The sequence below is a fragment of the Pongo pygmaeus genome, chromosome 6 (assembly GCF_028885625.2).
Source record: "Pongo pygmaeus isolate AG05252 chromosome 6, NHGRI_mPonPyg2-v2.0_pri, whole genome shotgun sequence".
Taxonomy (NCBI): domain Eukaryota; kingdom Metazoa; phylum Chordata; class Mammalia; order Primates; family Hominidae; genus Pongo; species Pongo pygmaeus.
The window spans coordinates 73,582,600-73,601,176 of record NC_072379.2 but is presented as its reverse complement, the minus strand read 5'-3'; the positions used below and the strand labels follow the sequence as shown (position 1 = coordinate 73,601,176).

Below are 18,577 nucleotides of genomic sequence, written 5' to 3'. Positions count from 1 at the left end.
CTTGCTTTCCTGTGTGTTAATAACTACTCTTCTACTAGCAAAGGAAAAACAGTCTAAGATTTCTTCCATGAAATCAGTGAAAGGCAGGAAGGAGAAAATAAAGGAGTGAGGATTTCTAATGACCTTTTTCCCCCCTGTGAATAAGGTAATCCTTTTATATGTCCTCAAGATTAACAGCAATAAAGAGATGAGAGGAAGCAAGACAATTGTTCTCTTTAGAAGAAAATGAGGTAAGAAAAACAGAAGATAAAAACACGTTTAAAATGTAGGTGATATAGCAATTGTGGAAAGTTGATTAATACATTAATACTATTAATGTAAAATATTCACATCACAACCACATTTCAGTAGAATATTTGTGTGTGGGCAGGTTCACTTAAAAACAGAAGTTAGCTTTCAGTCAGACATTAATGGTATATTAACTGCAAATCACAGAACTAGTTGCTACACTGTTTTAGACACAGTGTCATTTACTATAGTTTATTAAAACATGAATTCTTTGGAAGGGGGTTTTAAAAGTAATTTATACTATGTAACCTAGCTACATGAAACTAACCATTAATTGATAAAATAGATTCACACGAAGGTCCTTATCTGATCAAGGGAAATGTTTTTGAAATGCTATCATACAATTAAACATTTTTGCAAAAGTTTTTGTGGATCCCACCAAGATGTGACTTACTGTACTACCAGACTGCTGAAATCTGAATTATGGATAGTTACAGTTCTCATAATATTAAAATCTTTACTTTTCCTTTATATGTTGGCATGAGAGAAGTATTGGTAGCAGCCTCAAATGCAACCATCATTTTATTATCTCCATTCTCAGATTTCCTTTTGTCATTTCCACTGTTTCTTCCTCCTGGGAAATAGCAGGCTCTCAGCTGCAGCACTGTCATGGATGAACAAGCTGAGGCACTGTCAGTGGTCCCTTGCCTCCAGCAGCCAAACTCATTCCACCACAATTTTCCTGTCAACCCTTAATAGAGCAGAGACAACTGTTTCTTATTTTATTATTCAGTGCTGGAGGCAAAAAAAAGGCCCTTATTCTTCCTGTATCCCTTTTTTTTTGGAAATAAAACAAACACATTAAAAAAGGTGTTGTTAGAGAAATTGCTGTCAAAAATGGAAGGACAAGTGGAATAAACATTGTCAATATTCATTCCTTGTGCTTCATTAAGAACTCACTTCTTATCGCTCTTCTGTTACTAAAATTCATGTTCAAAAATGATTACTTTGGTCTTTCTTGAGCTTCTTTCAAAGCATATATTTGATTATTGGCTCTCAAAGAAAACTTTGAAAGTTAATCTTCTATCACAAAATAAGCAGATCTTCAGGCCTATCCACTAATGAAGAAGGTACTGGACATTTTTAGTCTTATTTTCTGTGTCCAATCTTTTGAAATTCTTTTGGTAATGCAATGTCAGGTGAGTGGCTGATTTTTAAAAATAACCTCTCCCAAAAATACTAGTCTATACTATTTAAAATACTAAAGAAATGTCAGATTAACTTTAATTTTTTCATTAAATAGTTGGCATTTTCTATAATTTCATGTCACAAAAGCTAAAAAGTATTATATAATTAAAGGAGGAACACTTATAGTTTAATTATAGTTTTATCTGGAGTTTCATAAATGCGAATTAAACATTGATATATTTTTTCCAGCCTATTTTCAAAATGTAAATATCACTCCTGACTACCACGCCATCTTTCCTGCCTCTTCTTTCTCTAGCCTTCTCTGGCATCTTCTCTAATGAACTCCCCTGCTCCCTCCCACCACAGCCCCATCCTTTCCACTAGTAAAACAGTGAACAGAAGCATTCATCATCCTGGAGTGTGGGGTTTGGGTGGAGAGGAGGCACACAAATATTGGTGTGTGAGGTGGATGAGAAAATTTGCTTAAAGACAGGAAAGCTGAATTCAGAAACAGACAGTATATAAAGATGATAACAGTGGTCTCTGATTTTTCTAATTAAGCAATTTGTCAGAAGTCTTGTGGGTACAATCTGTGGTAGTTTAGCATTTCCTTTTCACTTTGCTTTATGAATGTAGAGAAGTTAGTATTTTTCCACATAAAGGAAATTTCAGTTTAGAATATTTACATTAAATATATTTGAATCATAAAGATGCACATTTTATTGAAATAGCTATGCTGGACAGTATAAAGAAATATAGAAGGTAATAATAAAAATCTCACTCTATTGAGAGAACTGCAGTGAATTTTATTGTTTCTCCTTCACATCATCTGTGTCTCTGTGTATGTGTGTATTCATTCATTTTCATGCTGCTGATGAAGACATACCCAAGAACAGAAAGAAAAAGAGGTTTAAGGGACTTACAGTTCCATATGGCTGGAAAGGCTTCACAATCATGGTGGAAGGCAAGGAGGAACAAGTTACGTCTTACATGGATGGAGGCAGGCAAAGAGAGAGTTTGTGCAGGGAAACTCTCATTTTTAAAACAATCAGATCTCATGAGACTTATTCTCTATCATGAGAACAGCATGGGAAAGACCCGCCTCCATAATTCAATCACCTCCCACCAAGTTCCTCCTACAACATGTGGGAATTGTGGGAGTTACAATTCAAGATGAGATTTGGGTGGAAACACAGCCAGATCATATCATTCTTCCCATGGCCGCTCCCAAATCTCATGTCCTCACATTTCGAAAACAATCATGCCTTCCCAACAGTCCCCCAAAGCCTTAACTAATTTAAGCATTAACTCAAAAGTCCACAGTCCAAAGTCTCATCTGAGAAAAGGCAAGTCCCATACGCCTATAAGCCTGTAAAACCAAAAGCAAGTTATTGACTTCCTAGATACAACGGAGGTACAGGTATTGGGTAAGTACATCCATTCCAAATAGGAGAAGTTGGCCAAAACAAAGGGGCTACAGACAATCCAAAATCGGGCCCAGGCAAGTCCGAAATCCAGCAGGGCAGTCAAATCTTAAAGCTCCAAAATGATCTATTTTGACCCCATGTGTCACATCTGGGTCACACTGATGTAAGAGATGGGATCCTATGGTCTTGGGCAGCTCCGCCTCTGTGGTTCTGCAGGGTACAGCCTCCTTCTCAGCTGCTTTCATGGCTGGCGTTGAGTGTCTGAGACTTTTCCAGGCAAATGGTGCAAGCTGTCTGTGGATCTACCATTCTGAGGTCTGGAGAATGATGGCCCTATTCACACAGCTCCACTAGGTAGTGCCCAATTAGGGACTCTCTGTGGGGGTTCCAAACCCACATTTCCCTTCTGCATTGCCCTAGCAGAAGTTCTCCATGAAAACCCTGCTGCTGCAGCAAGCTTCTGCCTGGACATCCAGGCATTTCCATACATCCTCTGAAATGTAGGCAGAGGTTACCAAACCTCAGTTCTTGACTTCTGTGCACTCGCAGGCTCAACACCATGTGGAAGCTGCCAAGGTTTGGGGCTTGCACCCTCTGAAGCCATGGCCCGAGCTCTACTGTGGCCCCTTTCACCCATGGCTGAGTGCCTGGGACACAGGGCACCAAGTCCCTAGGCTGTGCACAGCATGGGGACCCTGGGCCAGGCCCATGAAACCACTTTTTCCTTCTAGGCTTCCGGGCCTGTTATGGGAGAGGCTTCTGTGAAGACCTCTGACATGCCCTGGAGACATTTTCCCCATTGTCTTGAGGTTGACATTCGGCTCCTCATTGCTTATGCAAATTTCTGCAGCCAGCTTGAATTTCTACTCAGAAAATCGGATTTTTCTTTTCTGTTGCATTGTCAGCCTGCAAATTTTCTGAACTTTTATGCTCTTCTTTCCAATTAAAATGGAATGCTTTTAACAGCACACAAGTAACCTCTTGAATGCTTTGCTGCTTAGAAATTTCTTCTGCCAGATACCCTAAATCATCTCCCTCAAGGTCAAAGTTCCACAAGTCTCTAGGGCAGGGGCAAAATGCTGCCAGTCTCTTTACTAAAGCATAGCAAGAGCCACCTTTGCTCCAGTTCCCAGCAGGTTCTTCATCTCCATCTGAGACCACCTCAGCCTGGATTTCTTTGTCCATATCACTATCAGCATTTTGGTAAAAGCCATTCAACAAGTCTCTAGGAAGCTCCAAACTTTCCCACAGTTTCTTGTCTTTTTCTGAGCCCTTCAAACTGTTCCAACGTCTGCCTATTACTCTGTTCTAAAGTCACTTCCACATTTTTGGGTATCTTTTTAGCAGCGCCCCACTCTATTAGTACAAATTTACTGTATTAGTCTGTTTTCACACTGCTGATAAAGACATAATGGAGACTGGGAAGAAAAAGAGGTTGAATGGACTTACAGTTCCGCATGGCTGGGGAGGGCTTACGATCATTGCAGAAGGCTAGGAGGAGTAAGTTAGGTCTTACATGGATGGTGGCAGGCAAAGAGAGAGCTTGTGCAGAAAAACTTTCCTTTTAAAACCATCAGATCTTGTGAGACTCATTTACTATGATGAAAACAGCACAGAAAAGATCCGCCCCCATAATTCAATCACCTCCCACCAGGTACCTCCCATGACGCGAGGGAATTGTGAGAGTTATGATTCAAGATGAGATTTGGTTGGGAACACAGCCAAACTGTATCAATGTGTCACTTATTTAAAGTCTTACTTGTGAGAATATTCTCATGTCGTTATGTTTTAAAAATCACTTTGCTGTGTTTAAATATTATAGTGATGAATTACAGTTTAAATACTTAAGTATTTAAAGCCATAACTTTAACAATATTAAGTAACAATTCCTTGAAAATAATCTTCTACATTTCTGGCTATTAAGATGGTTTTATATGTGTGGATTATTTGATCAAAGGATATTATATTTTGAAAAATCTTCGTATACATTACCAAATCATTCACTTGGATGGGCTTACTAAGGTAGAATATTAGTTTCTGTTTAACGCACTCTTGAGATATACACCTGATATTCAAAATATCACCAACGTGAGAACTGATATTGGGCATCTGTAGCTTCAAGGGATGTATATCCTTTCTGTCTCTACCTCTCCAAATACACATCACAAAAATTTAATTTAATGTTTTTATTATCGATGATGTTAAACACCACTTCATGGGTATCATTCATGTTCATCTTCCATGAAAAAGTTTCACAGTAACAAAATTTTAGTGGGATAAAGAAGACAGAAAGTGACCCTTTGAAATAGTTACTAAGGTTGGGAATTACGAAGTAACTATCAAAGCATCTTATTTTCCTCATTTGATTTATATTTTCTCACTTTGTTTCCCTATTCACTCTTACCAACTTACCTATTAATATCCTAAGATACCAGGAGGGATATTGTAACCTTGTTACCTGGTTTGGTGCTTAGGGAACTTTTGTACTAGGTAATCAAAACAGAGAGCATTGAATTCTGGGTTGCTAAGAGGTATACTAGAAGGTAGAATGGAAGTTAGTAAAGATCCCGTTTCTGACAATTATAATGTTCATCTTAAAGAAAAAAGAGCATTTAAAAAATGCTTTTTATTTCTGTTTAATCTCTATCACTATTATAGGAAATCACTACACAAAAGATTTGCAATCTCAGAATTGTGGTAAGTTTGATATTTTTATTACCTCAATAAAGTATAAAATTGCTTGGATTGTTATATAAAAGATTGCTGTCTAGATAATTCATGATAAAAAGATTGCATTTATATGTATAAATGGCATACATTAGATATTAATGTATTCCAAGTCGTTTATTCTTGCTCATGGATAATTTTTTAAAGCAAAAAACTATCTTTTAGAAAGGCAAGGGCATCTAGAGAAGGAGATAAATGATGGAATTTTAAATAGTCATGATATTAAAAAATGCGAAATTGTTTAAGACCATGCCATGGTTTATTGGGAAGTGTTAGCAGACTTTCTATATGCTGATTACTCATGGAAAATGCACTAAATTGCATAAGCAGTTTGTTACTTCCTGAGTTTACCATTGTAATTGATTGTTGCTGAACAAGATTACAGGTTCATTCATGAAAACTAGTATTTGCTACTGGCAAAAATAACTGGGAAGTAATGAAACTGACAAAATGATTTCATATAACATTTTTTGGGAGAGCAAAAAGAAGCACCCTACACTTATTCAATTCAATGTAAACTGTGGATTTATTATGTTTGATGGAAAGAGATTTAGAATGAGAATTGGGTCTGTCCCTTATTAGCTGTGAGGTTGTTATTACATTCTGTAAATTATATTTAGCTTAATTTCTTGATTTTCAAAGTCAGGATGACACCTATCTCACGGGGTAGTTTTCTATTACAATGTATTACCTACCAATTTTAAATTGCAGGTACTCTGAGCTTCACTAGTTAAGTGAAAGTTGTGCCTACAAAACATGTCTGGGTTCTTAAATCATCTTTAAGTTCCCTTCTAACTGTGCCATTATATGATTCTCTCATGCAGGTGCTTCTCCTTTCTTTGCTTCTCTGATGGGTACCCTTTTCCTAAAACTTAAGTCTCATCCAAGTACATATTGATCATCTCTCTTCTATTTCTACTCAAATACTACTGTGTGCACCAGATATTTTACCATTTCTCAAAGGGCCTTGTGCTGTATACCAGTACGCCTCAAACTATCTGTGGAGAAGAACATGTTGGCTTTTGCCTCTGACACAGCATTAAACAATACTTGTATGAAATACAACAATATTTAATTTCTAGAAAAGAAAAATTAAACTAAAACAAGAAGACATTCAAATTATGTCCTTAAATTGTATATTGTTAGATATAGCAGACATGAAATAATTCTATCAAATTGTTATAAACATTTTAAAGTGCTTATGCTAAATTTATGTAATTATCTCATACTCGCAGTTCACAAACTGGCACTGTTTTATGGGCCATAATTTAAATAATGCTGCTCTAGGGGCTAGACCAGCTGTCCTCAAACCAGTAGCATTAGCATCACCTGGGAACTTGCTGGAAATGCAAATTTGTAGGCCCTGTCCCAGAACTATTGAGTTAGAAACTCAGGGCTTAATTCCCATCCCAGCTGCCTGTGTTTAACAAATCTTCCAGGTGTTTCTGTCGCAGGCTAATGATTGAGAAACATGGCTCTTTCTCTGCTATTTGCTATCTCTTCCATTACAAGCCTTGAGATGAACTTAACTCTTGATAATGTGGCAATTTACTGCACTGTTGCTGTGGATAGGGGCTATCATTGGATATTTGAGAAATAATCCCAATCCAAGAGTTGATTTTAATTTTGAGAAGTTTTGTCATTGTGTTAGTAACAGAGACGTAATAAATTTAGCGTAGACAGTTGCTTTCGTTCTCAGCAGTCATCCTTTTCTTAGGGATACTGTCTTATTCTTGTTTAAGATTAACTTGACTTTTTAATTCAGGAAATATTGACAAAACAAGTTTATCATTAGTGATTGTACTTCCCTGGTGATATGGATTAGCTGTGTGGTTTGGCCCAGATCTCATCTTGAATTGTAATCTCCATAATCTCCACGTGTAGAGGGAGAAGCGAGGTGGGAGGTGATTGGATCATGGTGGTTATTTCCCCGCTGCTGTTCTGTGATAGTGAGTGAGTTCTCGTGAGATCTGATGGTTTTATAATTATCTGGCGTTTCCTCTGCTTGCTTTTGTCTCTTTTACCTGCTGCCGTGTGGGACATACCTCTTCCCCTTCGCCGTGATTATAAGTTTCCTGAGTCCCTCCCAGCCATGCAGAACTGTGAGTCAATTAAACTTCTTTTCTTTATAAATTACTCAGTCTTGGGTATTTCTTTATAGCAGTGTGAAAACGGACTAATACACCTGCAAATTAGAAATATTTATGTATTGGAAAGGGAGAGAAACTGCAGTGAGGTACATCTTTCACCTATTTTCTATTTTTTGTTTGCATTTTTATTTACAGTGAGACATGTATACTTTGCAACTAAAATAAATTTGAAAAAAATTGTAATTTCTCTCATTTCTCCTATGTTTAGTCATTTTTTTCCTGAGAAAATGAGAGGAGAAGGGTGCTTCATTTTTAATAGCTCTTAAAACAGCTGGATGGTATATATAATTAAAAAGGCTAGCAAAAGAAAAAAAAGCCATGGATATTAAAAGACAAAGACAAAACCACAAAAGAATGAATGAGAGAAATGAGTGGCAAAATCACTCAAAAGGCCAAATGTAGAATTATTCATAGAAAAATTGAAGAATATTTATTACATTGAATGATACAACATGTTTACAAAAATTAAGTTTTTACCGTGACATAAATTCTAAAACATTACAAAGATCTTATATTATTCAATTAGGACAGAAAGCAAACTAAAAATAAATATATATTTTTAAAATTGTATCTTCAATTGACAAGTAATAATTGTGTGTGCATATATATAGGGTATAGTGTGATGTTGTCATACACATATATTCAGTGAGATTATCAAACTAAGCTAACTAACATCCATTACCTCATATTCTTATAATCTTTACAGTGAAAACTTTAAAATTAATCCTTTTAGCAATTTTGAAATATATAAAACATTATTAAATATAGTTATTATGCTGTACAATAAAGCACCCAGAACTTACTGAACTTTGTACCTTTTGACGAACTCTTCCCCTTTCCCTGTCCTGCTGCCCCGGTCTTTCAGAGCCACAATTCTTCTCTCTACTTTTATGACTTCAAAGTTTTTAGATTCTATATATAAGTAAGATCATGTGGTATTTGGATTTCTGTGCTTGGCTTATTTCACTTAGCTAAATGTTGTCACAAATGACAGAATTTTCTTCCTCTTGGGGGTTGAATAATATTCCACTGTGTATATGTATCTCATTTAAAAACTATTATTTTACATTTTAAGCCTTTTTAAAAAGAATTTTATTTTAGCATCATATATCCCATTTCCATTACTCTACAATTCTTTCTTTCCTTTTCCCTTTCCGGTTTTCCTTTTCCTTTTCTTTTTTTCTTTCTCCTGGATTCAGGAGGTACATGTGCAGGTTTATTATTTGGTATATTACATGTGGTGAGATTTGGCTTCCAGTGTACCCATTATTCAAATAGTGAATATTGTACCCAATAAGTAATTGTTTATCCCTTGTCTTTCCCCACTCTCTCCCCCTTTGAAGTCCCTAGTGTCTATTATTTCCATCTTTATGTCCATGTGTACCCATTGCTTAGCTCCCACTGGTAAGAGAGAACATACGGTGTGTGATTTTCTGTTTCTGAGTTATTTCACTTGGGGTGATGGCCTCTAGCATTTGTCCTTGGACACTTACATAAATAACATTATGAATTACATCTTTTGTATTTTTTACCTACCACATATCTTTATCGCCTCAATCAGGATATAAGCCAATTAAGGGCAGGGGCAATATTCTGTTATTATAGATGCTCTCCAAAAAGCCCAGCTTTGCAAATGACATATTTTTATAAATACTTGTTGAATACTCTGACGGTTTATATTAATTTTGTTATCCAAATTCAGTTGGCTTGCCTTTTCTTTTCCCAAGCTCATATTTTTGTGCTTAACATGAGTAAGGTTAGCTGCAGTGAGAATTCTACTCTGTGAGTCTAATTGCAGACTCTCGGGTAAACTGATTTCCATGCCTCAACTGTCATCAGATCTTGCAGTCATCAAGTATATTCCTCTTGACTGATAAACACACATCTGTGTGAAAGAAACAAGGAGATGGTTAGATGCAGTGGTGTTCTGGAGTCTGCCCTGCTGTTTTGTAACAGCTGATTGTGCTCATCTCTTTTCAAGTCCTTTCAACAACTCATGGTTATATGAAATTATACCATGGAAGTCAGCAAGCACTACAAATTGGGTATACCCCCACCCCTCCACGGATGCCAGTGGTTAAACATTTAAGAGCAAGCATATCATTTTCTAGATAGTACCCACAATTGCTAAAACCAACTCTGTAGTGTCCTGGGTGATAAAGAGGCAACATAAGATGTTGCTTTTCCTTATACAAATAACTTATACAAATAGTTGATGGCAACAATGATGATGAAACTGTTATGTTAATAGTTAACATTCTGTCTTCAGCTCTTTTCTAAGTGCTTTAGAGTTACATCGGTTCATTTAATCCTCATAACAACCTAATGAAGTAGGTATGTAGAGGAATCTTGTTAATCCCACTTAATAAGTGGCTCAATCAATGCCTAGATGAGGAAACAGTGATAAAGAACAGTGAAACCAGGATAGCTGCTGGAAAGTTACTAAGAAAAATCATCTATTTGAATAGAGTAAGCTACATATAGTCATTCTTTTGTTAAATATTAACAGGGATAATTAAGATAACAATTACCTCAAAATTCTTTCAGTTTTTAAAGTTTCTTATACAAGAAATATTTCTGAATACTTTTTCATATTTACAAATAAATTTTTCTTTAGTAAGTAGCTGCATATTTTGTTATTTTGAAAAATGCAGAACTTATCCTAACTTCTCTTTACCTTTTTGGGCTTCTAAATAGCATGCATCTGCAGCTGCTGCACTGTAGCAGTTTGAGAGAACTTTGTTCCTTTGTGTGCTATGATTTATGTATAATAGAAAAATATCTCTTGAGTTTCATCGCATGATGTAAATTTGTGTCCTGTTCAGTTTTCCCTTTCTATTTGACAGCCCATCAACAATATTTAAGTGTTGTACAGAATATGTGATGCAAATATTTCATGAGAAATTTTGATCCATAAATAATTTATTCACTTTAGTACTCCTAGATGCAATATTGTCCAAGAATGGTTCTTTAATAAAATAATAGTAAAGGCAAACTTGATGGAAAAGTACTCTAAATAGAATTGTTAAAATATGAATGCCAATCTTTCTACAGAAGTGATGGTGGATTGAAGAGGGAGATTAAAATGAGCTTGCATTTTCTGAAACATTAAAAAAAATCTTCAGTCTAGCTTATCTTGAGTGTGCATGAATATTGTTATCAACTGATAACCTGAAACCCAGATTCTATGCCTCTTTCCTGTTGGTAATGGGGTGGAGCTCTATTTGAACCTCAAGAAAGGAAAATGTAGACTAGCTTCCTAAACAAAAATCATCCACTGTTACGAAAAGAAAACTAATGCACAATATGGCTCCTCCATAAAATCTCTCTACAGTCCTGCAGGAACAACTTATTTTATTTTTCATTCTAAAATTCCACAAATACTCTTCAATATGATAACTTAAAAATTCGACCTATTAATAATTTATGGGACAATAATGGACTGTGTATAACTTTTAAGAAATCCTATTTTTTTTTAACCCTGACAATTACTGGGTTCTTATTTTTACTACACAGAAAATATAAATTGGTATCTTCTGGAGTCATTAGTGACATGACTAACATTTTAAAACTCAATATATATGAATTACCTCATATCTTTCAAGGAGCTGTATGTCCCAGTAGCATCCATGTAATGATGCTTTTTATAAAATTTCTAATAAAAATGTTAATGGATGCAAAGCCACAATAGTCTACAATTCAGACAACTGACTAGTTATTCTAACAGATCTAACTCTGTGTAAATAAAGCAGAAATTGGTAAACTTTTGCTGTAAAGGCAAGATAGTAAATTTTCTAGGCTTTGAAGGAAAGGCAAATGTTGAAGTTTTGTAGGTACTTACATCACCATTTAAAATGTAACCATATAAAAATGTACAAACTAGCCTTAGTTTGCAAAAAAAAAAAAAAAAAAAAGTATCAGGCAAGATTTGACCTATGGTTCATAGTTGTGTGCAATGACAAGAGCATCCCCCAAAATTAGGTGAAAATAAGATTCCTCACTTAGTCCCTAGAGGGCAATGCCAGAGACCCCACTGCTCAGGAACTTCAAAAGTCCAGTCTATTCCTCTCCAAGGAGCACATTTTCTCTTTTAAGTGCCTAGGAAGCCCAAAAAGCTTAAATGTACCCTAACGAACAGAGCTGGAGACTCATCAGTCCTTTGATACGCTCCAAATAATGGAAAGGCTGTTGGTACAAATTGAGTTCTGGGGTTGGTAGAATGTTATTTAAGAATAGTGGAGAGTGAAAATAAGCTCCTGGTGTCACCCATAGCAGGGACATCACCTTTCTCTGGTACATCTGAGGGTAAATTGTCCGGTGTTTCTCTTAATGAAGAGTCTCATCTGTAGATTGCAGGGCCTTTGAGTTAATGCTCCTTTGACTCCGTCCCTCTTCTACTTTCCCAAAGATATTTTAAATTATACATAACAATAATTTACCCAGGTACAAGGTGGCCACAGGAAACTGTCTGAATCATCTAAAGTTTCTGCCACAAATAGGACCAAGAAATACTTTGTTTTTGTCACTGTACTTCGGTAAGCTGTCTGCTCACCTGTTGCCAATCACCATTTCATTAGTCCCCACTAGCTTCACCTAACACTTTATTGGCTCTTTTTAACACCAAAAGAAATTCGAGTCTTTTCATTGTGGAAGAGGTAATCCTTCCCATTTTAGAAGGTTCAGGGATTCTTATCAAATTGGTCTACTAACTGCTTGGATCATGATTTACACAGTGTATTAGTCAATTCTCATGCTGCTAATAAAGACATACCTGAGACTGAGTAATTTATAAAGAAAAGAGGTTTGACTCAGTTTCACATGGCTGGGAAGGTCTCAGGAAACTTACAATAATGAAAAGGGAAGCAAATACGTCCTTCCTCACATGGCAGCAGGAGAGAGAAGAATGAGAACCAAGCAAAGGGGGAAGCCCCTTATGAAACCATCAGATCTCATGAGAACTTACTCAGTACCATGAGAATAGCATGGGGAAACCACCCCCATGATTCAGTTACTTCCCCTCCAGGTCCCTCCCAAGACATATGGGGATTATGGGAACTACAATTCAAGATGAGATTTGGGTGGAGACAGAGCCAAACCATATCACACAGAAAAGAAAAAGGTACTTTTGTTAAATCTCTGCAAAAAGAACAATCTGTGTGCACACTTCCTCTAGGACAGTGGGCCCTGATCTCCCTATATTTGTAATGTAACTATGAAAGTGATTCTTTGTGACACATCTACTTATACAAATTTTCCATCCATTGCCTATGGTGAAATTATTGGTTGTTGGCATCCTGTATTGCCAGATGGCTTAAACACGAATTTAATGTGTGAAAAATGTGTATATCCACAACAAAGGGTCAATGCACAGGGAGTATTGAGGAAGTGTGATGAAAATTTCTTTTCTATCAAATTTTGTTTAATGGCCCAGAACTTAGATTTAACTTACATTTTTGGTGTTAGATTGATATGTTCTTATTATTTTCTTTGAGTATTCTCTAATTAAACACATTTCAAGATTTTTCCCATGTCAGGTAGGTCATAAAATGTACTTTCAAAAAATGGTACTAATGGAACATGCTAATATGGTCAAATAATGGTAGCTACTGGAAATCTGCAAGCCAGTTATTGAGTAATCAGTCATTACAAAATTGTGTTCATGGTATATGGTGACTAATGCATTTTAACATTACTTCTTGTTTGCGTCTGGTTAATGTGTGAGTATAATTGGTGTCTGTCCTAGTTATCATTTTAGTATGTGGTTTTTAAAATGAGAATAAGAATCTTTCTTCAGAAAAGATTCAGGCAGGACTATTAATTATAAAATTGTATGCTTGTCATCAGAATTTATATCTTTTACAATATTATTTCTCTCCAAATTATTCCTGTTTGCTAAATGCAGTGTTTCAGGAAAAAATCAACCATATAAGAGAAGGGAATAATGTTTTCTTTCCTTGATAAAATTACCATTGACCTTTTGCTAGTAATGACATTGTTATTAATCTTAAATTTTATTTCTTTTCCTTCAAAGTAGTATGATATTGTTTTTTTCAAGACTGATACTTCATAGTAATACCTTAATTTATAACTGTATACTTATTTAATGATCACATTTTATTTATAAACATATTTTATATACACATATATTAGGTCTTGACACTTTTTCCCCAAAGTCATTTATAATCGGAAAACCCAATGTAAAACCCAGTGTCTTTCACTAAATACTTCTTGGGATTTATGTCGATAATGACTTCTCATGGTGTATTTTTAGGTCAACTTCTTTTCCCTGCTGCATATTATTTGTCTGCAGCAGAAGAGCAGGTGCACATAACTCTCTATGCAGTCTTGTCAGCCCACTCACTAGAATGCATGTAGTCAGATTATTGACTTAGCCCAGCATATTTTAACATTGCCACCTAGTATAAGATCTAGGCTGCTTTGAATATCTGCCTTTCAGTAAGATTCAGATAGGAGAGATATTAAGTCCCAGCAATCATTCCACCTGTTGAAGGGCTTTAGACCATGTTTGTGAGCATGGATTTATTCTTTGTCACATTATTAATCATTCCACATAGGCTGTTGACAGTTTCACCATCAGCTGCAATGATAACAGTTGACAGTTGCAATATCAGATGACACTTGCTTGAGACACTCATCAACTATGTTAAGGTGAGATGCTGTGAAGGTCTGGGCCAATAAACAGATTTAACTGTCTTGTCTAATTAACATTTAGAGATATATTGTTCTCTAGAGACTGACTAAGAAAGGTAAGTGTTTGATAAAACTAATTTACTATTTGCTGAGTGTCCAGCATTGTGATCAGTTTATTACATTCATGATCTCGTTAAATTCCATGAGGCAGGTCATATATTTATTTCCATTTTACAGATGAGGAAACAGAAAAGAGAGGTTAAATAACTAAAAAATGAGTAAGAAGTCTGTTGCTGGAGCCACATTTTTGCTAAGAGCCCATGTTCTGCAGTAACCAGCTCCCATTTAAGCCAGGCTTCACCATTTCCCAGATGTGGGACAGTTACATTCTCTATGCCTCAGTTTCTGCATTCAGATGAAGAATAATAATAGTTTTAAGGGTTGCTGTGACAATCACATACACTGATACACAAAACAGCCTGAGAATAATGATGGTTGCTCTCAGGCAGCTAGCAAGTGGCCAAGTTAGAATTTGCACCTATCAGATTTCATAGCATAGGTTTAACTACTGTGTCATCTTACTTTGTGTAGATTTTACCTTCTGTTGTACAACCACCTCCATGTGTATAATAACTCCCTTACAGAAGCAAAATAAATCATCACTATGCTCTTACTCCATAAAGATGCTCTCTTTTGAGCAGCATGTTCAAATTCATGGACATACCTCTAGAGCCCACATATCATCACTCGTGGACAGTGCTTCTTGTGTAAGCAAAAAAGAAAGGAATCCAAAGCAGCCTGGGTTGCAGTTCAACACTTTCCTAGAAAACCTCATTGCAAAATTAATTTGTGTGAGCAGCTGTGGAGTTTCTGAAGAGGAGAGTTCACTGGAAAGGCACACTGTGAAAAGGAATTTGGGTAACTAATTCTGCTGTGGATTCCATTTTCCGAGTGTAGGCATGAGAGAGGAAGTTCAGCTCATTCAGTTTTTTTTTTTTAATCTGTACCCATAAATAACAGCTCTGTTCTGTTCTTTACCCTAGAAGCTCTTTCTTGTTCTCTGAGGAGATGGAGTTGTACATTTCCTTTTGTGAGTAATGGCTCTATTAGATTAAATAAATAACATTTCGCACTAATGTAGTTCACAAGAGGATTTAGAAGCCATTAAGAATGTATTTAAAATCTCACAATAGACCCTCTCACTTAGTTCTCTGGAACAAATTATAGTTTCTGACACATTCAAATTATACCTTAAGAGAGGACTCTGAACATTTTTCAGAAGCAGGGCATTCAGTATCTCCTTGAAGAAAAATAGACTATTTTTCTGTGAAAGTTGCAGAGGAAAGAAATATCCAATTTTTTAGATAGCAAAGTATTTGGCTACTTCACTAGCAGAGTAATACAAGGTTAAAGTAAATTTAGTTATTTCACTTTCTGAATGTGTAATAAAAATTACCTTATTTCTTTGATAAGTTCTCTTTTAGGAATATCAGAATCTATCTTACTAGTTTATAAAGTAGAACAGATCAATAAAGCAAATAAATATATTCAAAACATCTCCAACTTCAGATCTATTAGAAAATCATGAAATAATGCTATTCCTTCATGTATTTCTTTCAAATTTCTTTTCTTCTTGGTGACTCCCTTTTGTGTCCCCATACCTATCCCAGCTCACCAGTGTGCTCCCAAGTCTCGTTGTCTATCACTGTCCTTAATTGCATCATCATCACAAGAAGGCATGAATTCTCTTTAATTTCTTCCCTAATCTAAAATTAATTTTTTTATCATTCAGGATGTGGACTATGCTGAATACTAGTCAGTTGAATATGTTTTCCCACGTTTGCCTTTTCAGTAAAATCTGGATCTAGTAGAGAATGCCAGTGTGGTGAATAACAGGGATTTTGTTTGTTTGTTTTTTAAACGAGAGAACCAGGAGCCAAAAAGGGCTTCTTAGATCCTTCAAATCTCAGTTGAGCAGCTGCCAGCTTAGCCTGTGCATTGGATCAGCCTGAATCTGCTGCTGAGTAGAAATGACTTTGCTCAGACTGCTTTGATGGGGATTAATGAGCCATGGGTTTTGAAGGAGAAACGCAACCAATAATCACTACTAAGAATTTCCTCTCAAGAATGGCAGGCCAGTTATACTCCAGGATCTCAGAGAAGGAAAAATTTTGGCTTACTGAGAACAAATCTCGAGTTTGGGTTAACTGTGGGTGGAAAGATCAGGAATGGAATATTTAATTTATGAAACTGATCCAATTAGAAAGCACCTTATTGCAAAATTGTAGAGACTGGTGTTCAAGGTACCAAGATTCAGGCTGACAATGGAAAGCACTTAGTAGATGGCAACTTACCTATACTGATTATTACACATGATTGAATTCCTCCTAGATTTAACTAAGAGGTATTAAGTACTCTAAAAGATGAATGTGGGAAAATTTTTAAAAGCTCCCAATATTATAATATAATGTAAATGATAAACTTACCTTCATAAGCAAAATCTACAAGAAGTTTACTTAATCCTTTTTTTTTTATTATACTTTAATTTCTGGGGTACATGTGCACAACGTGCAGGTTTGATACGTAACTATGCATGTGCCATGTTGCTTTGCTGCACCCATCAGCTCATTTACATTAGGTATTTCTCCTAATGCTATCCCTGTCCCAGCCCCCCACCCCTTTTTTTTTTCATTTTTGCTGTCATCTTATCCATATATAATTCTAAATGAATTCTTCCAATAGAATTTTGTAACTCTACAGAGATAGCTCTGCTATCCACGTATGATGACTGAGCACTTTACAGCCAGTCTGAACTGAAATGCACTGTTAGTACAAAGTACACTCTGGATTTTGAAGATTTGGTCCAAAAGAGGAAAACATCTCAATAATGGTTTTTTGTGTTTTTTGTTTGTTTGTTTGTTTTGAGATGGAGTCTTGCTATTGTCGCCCAGGCTGGAGTGCAATGGCGCAATCGCGGCTCACTGCAACCTCTGCCTCCCAGATTCAAGCGATTCTCTGGCCTCTGTTTCCCAAGTAGCTGGGATTACAGGTGCCTGCCACCATGCCCAGCGAATGTTTTTTTGTTTGTTTTTTGTTTTTTGTTTTTTTTTTTTTTGGTATTTTTAGTACAGATGGGATTTCCCCATGTTGGCCAGGCTGGTCTTGAACTCCTGACCTCAGGTGATCCGCCTGCCTTAGCCTCCCAAAGTGCTGGGATTACAGGCGTGAGCCGCCACACCCAGCAATAATGTTTTATATTTATCATGTTATTAATATAGGAATAAAACTTCATTTCCTTAAAAAAAAATGAGAAAAAATATACTATCCACCTATAACAAGACAATTTTTAGATTTTTATGCTAATATCATTCCACTAATAAAGCAAGATAGATATTAATAAATGTTATCAGTAGACAATTTGTCATTGTTATCAATAGTCAAGTCATTAAAATCTTTTTCGACTAAGCTTAGAAATAGCATAAGGAAAGACTCTTCATAATTACAGCAGGGGATAAAAATCTATTATCTTGCCCTCTAAAAGAAAAAAAAACTGGGCTATTCCTTGGATAATTATTTGTGGGCGTATTCTCTGAATGTGAACAACATAACCTTGCTCCAAGAGTAAGCAGTGTGTGCAGCCCTATAGGAAAACAACATAGGGATGGAGGTTGCCTGTCTTTGAGTCAGGTTGCCATTCTTTTTGCCCTCCTCATAGTCTCTGGGACAACATTTATACCCATGGGAAAGTACTTATTATATATACTTATCTTAATTTCTAGGTCTAAATTGGGAGGATGTGTGAGGAAAGGTGGGTCACATTCATCCCACCCTCCCTTCTTTAGAAAGCAGAAATGCATTCCTTTGACGATTTGTAAAAATCTAGTCCTTCTATTTTCATTTAAACAGGGAATTGGGTTAAGGATTTTCTCAGAAATAATCAGCTTTTAAATAAGTGGCCTCTTTTATTAAGTATAAGCTGTCATTTGTGTGATAGAATGTGCTAGGGGTGTGTAGGCAATCAAACTTACAATAAACCAGATTCATTTCAAGAATCTCTCTAGTTAATATCTATGTGAACCAAGAAAAGACACTCTACTAATACATACCTATATCTTCCCAGTGTGTTATTCTGACATTTTCTTCAAAATTACTCTTGTTGCTATCAATCTGCCTGATTCCGAGAAATGAAAATGGAAAGTAGCTATA

The 18,577-nt window shown here is 36.0% G+C and overlaps 1 long non-coding RNA gene across 2 annotated transcripts in view; it reads left to right on the top strand.

Annotated features, from left to right (window-relative positions):
• LOC134739866 (uncharacterized) overlaps positions 1 to 18,577 on the top strand; it is a 216,329-nt gene that overhangs the window by 66,057 nt on the left and 131,695 nt on the right. The window contains exon 1 of one of the 2 annotated variants that reach the window (XR_010126934.1): positions 7,597 to 7,672. The exons of the other annotated variant lie outside the window; for it this stretch is intronic. This is a non-coding gene — a long non-coding RNA (uncharacterized LOC134739866). Of the gene's footprint in view, positions 1 to 7,596; positions 7,673 to 18,577 lie in introns of those variants that run through there. 2 annotated transcript variants of the gene reach the window in all.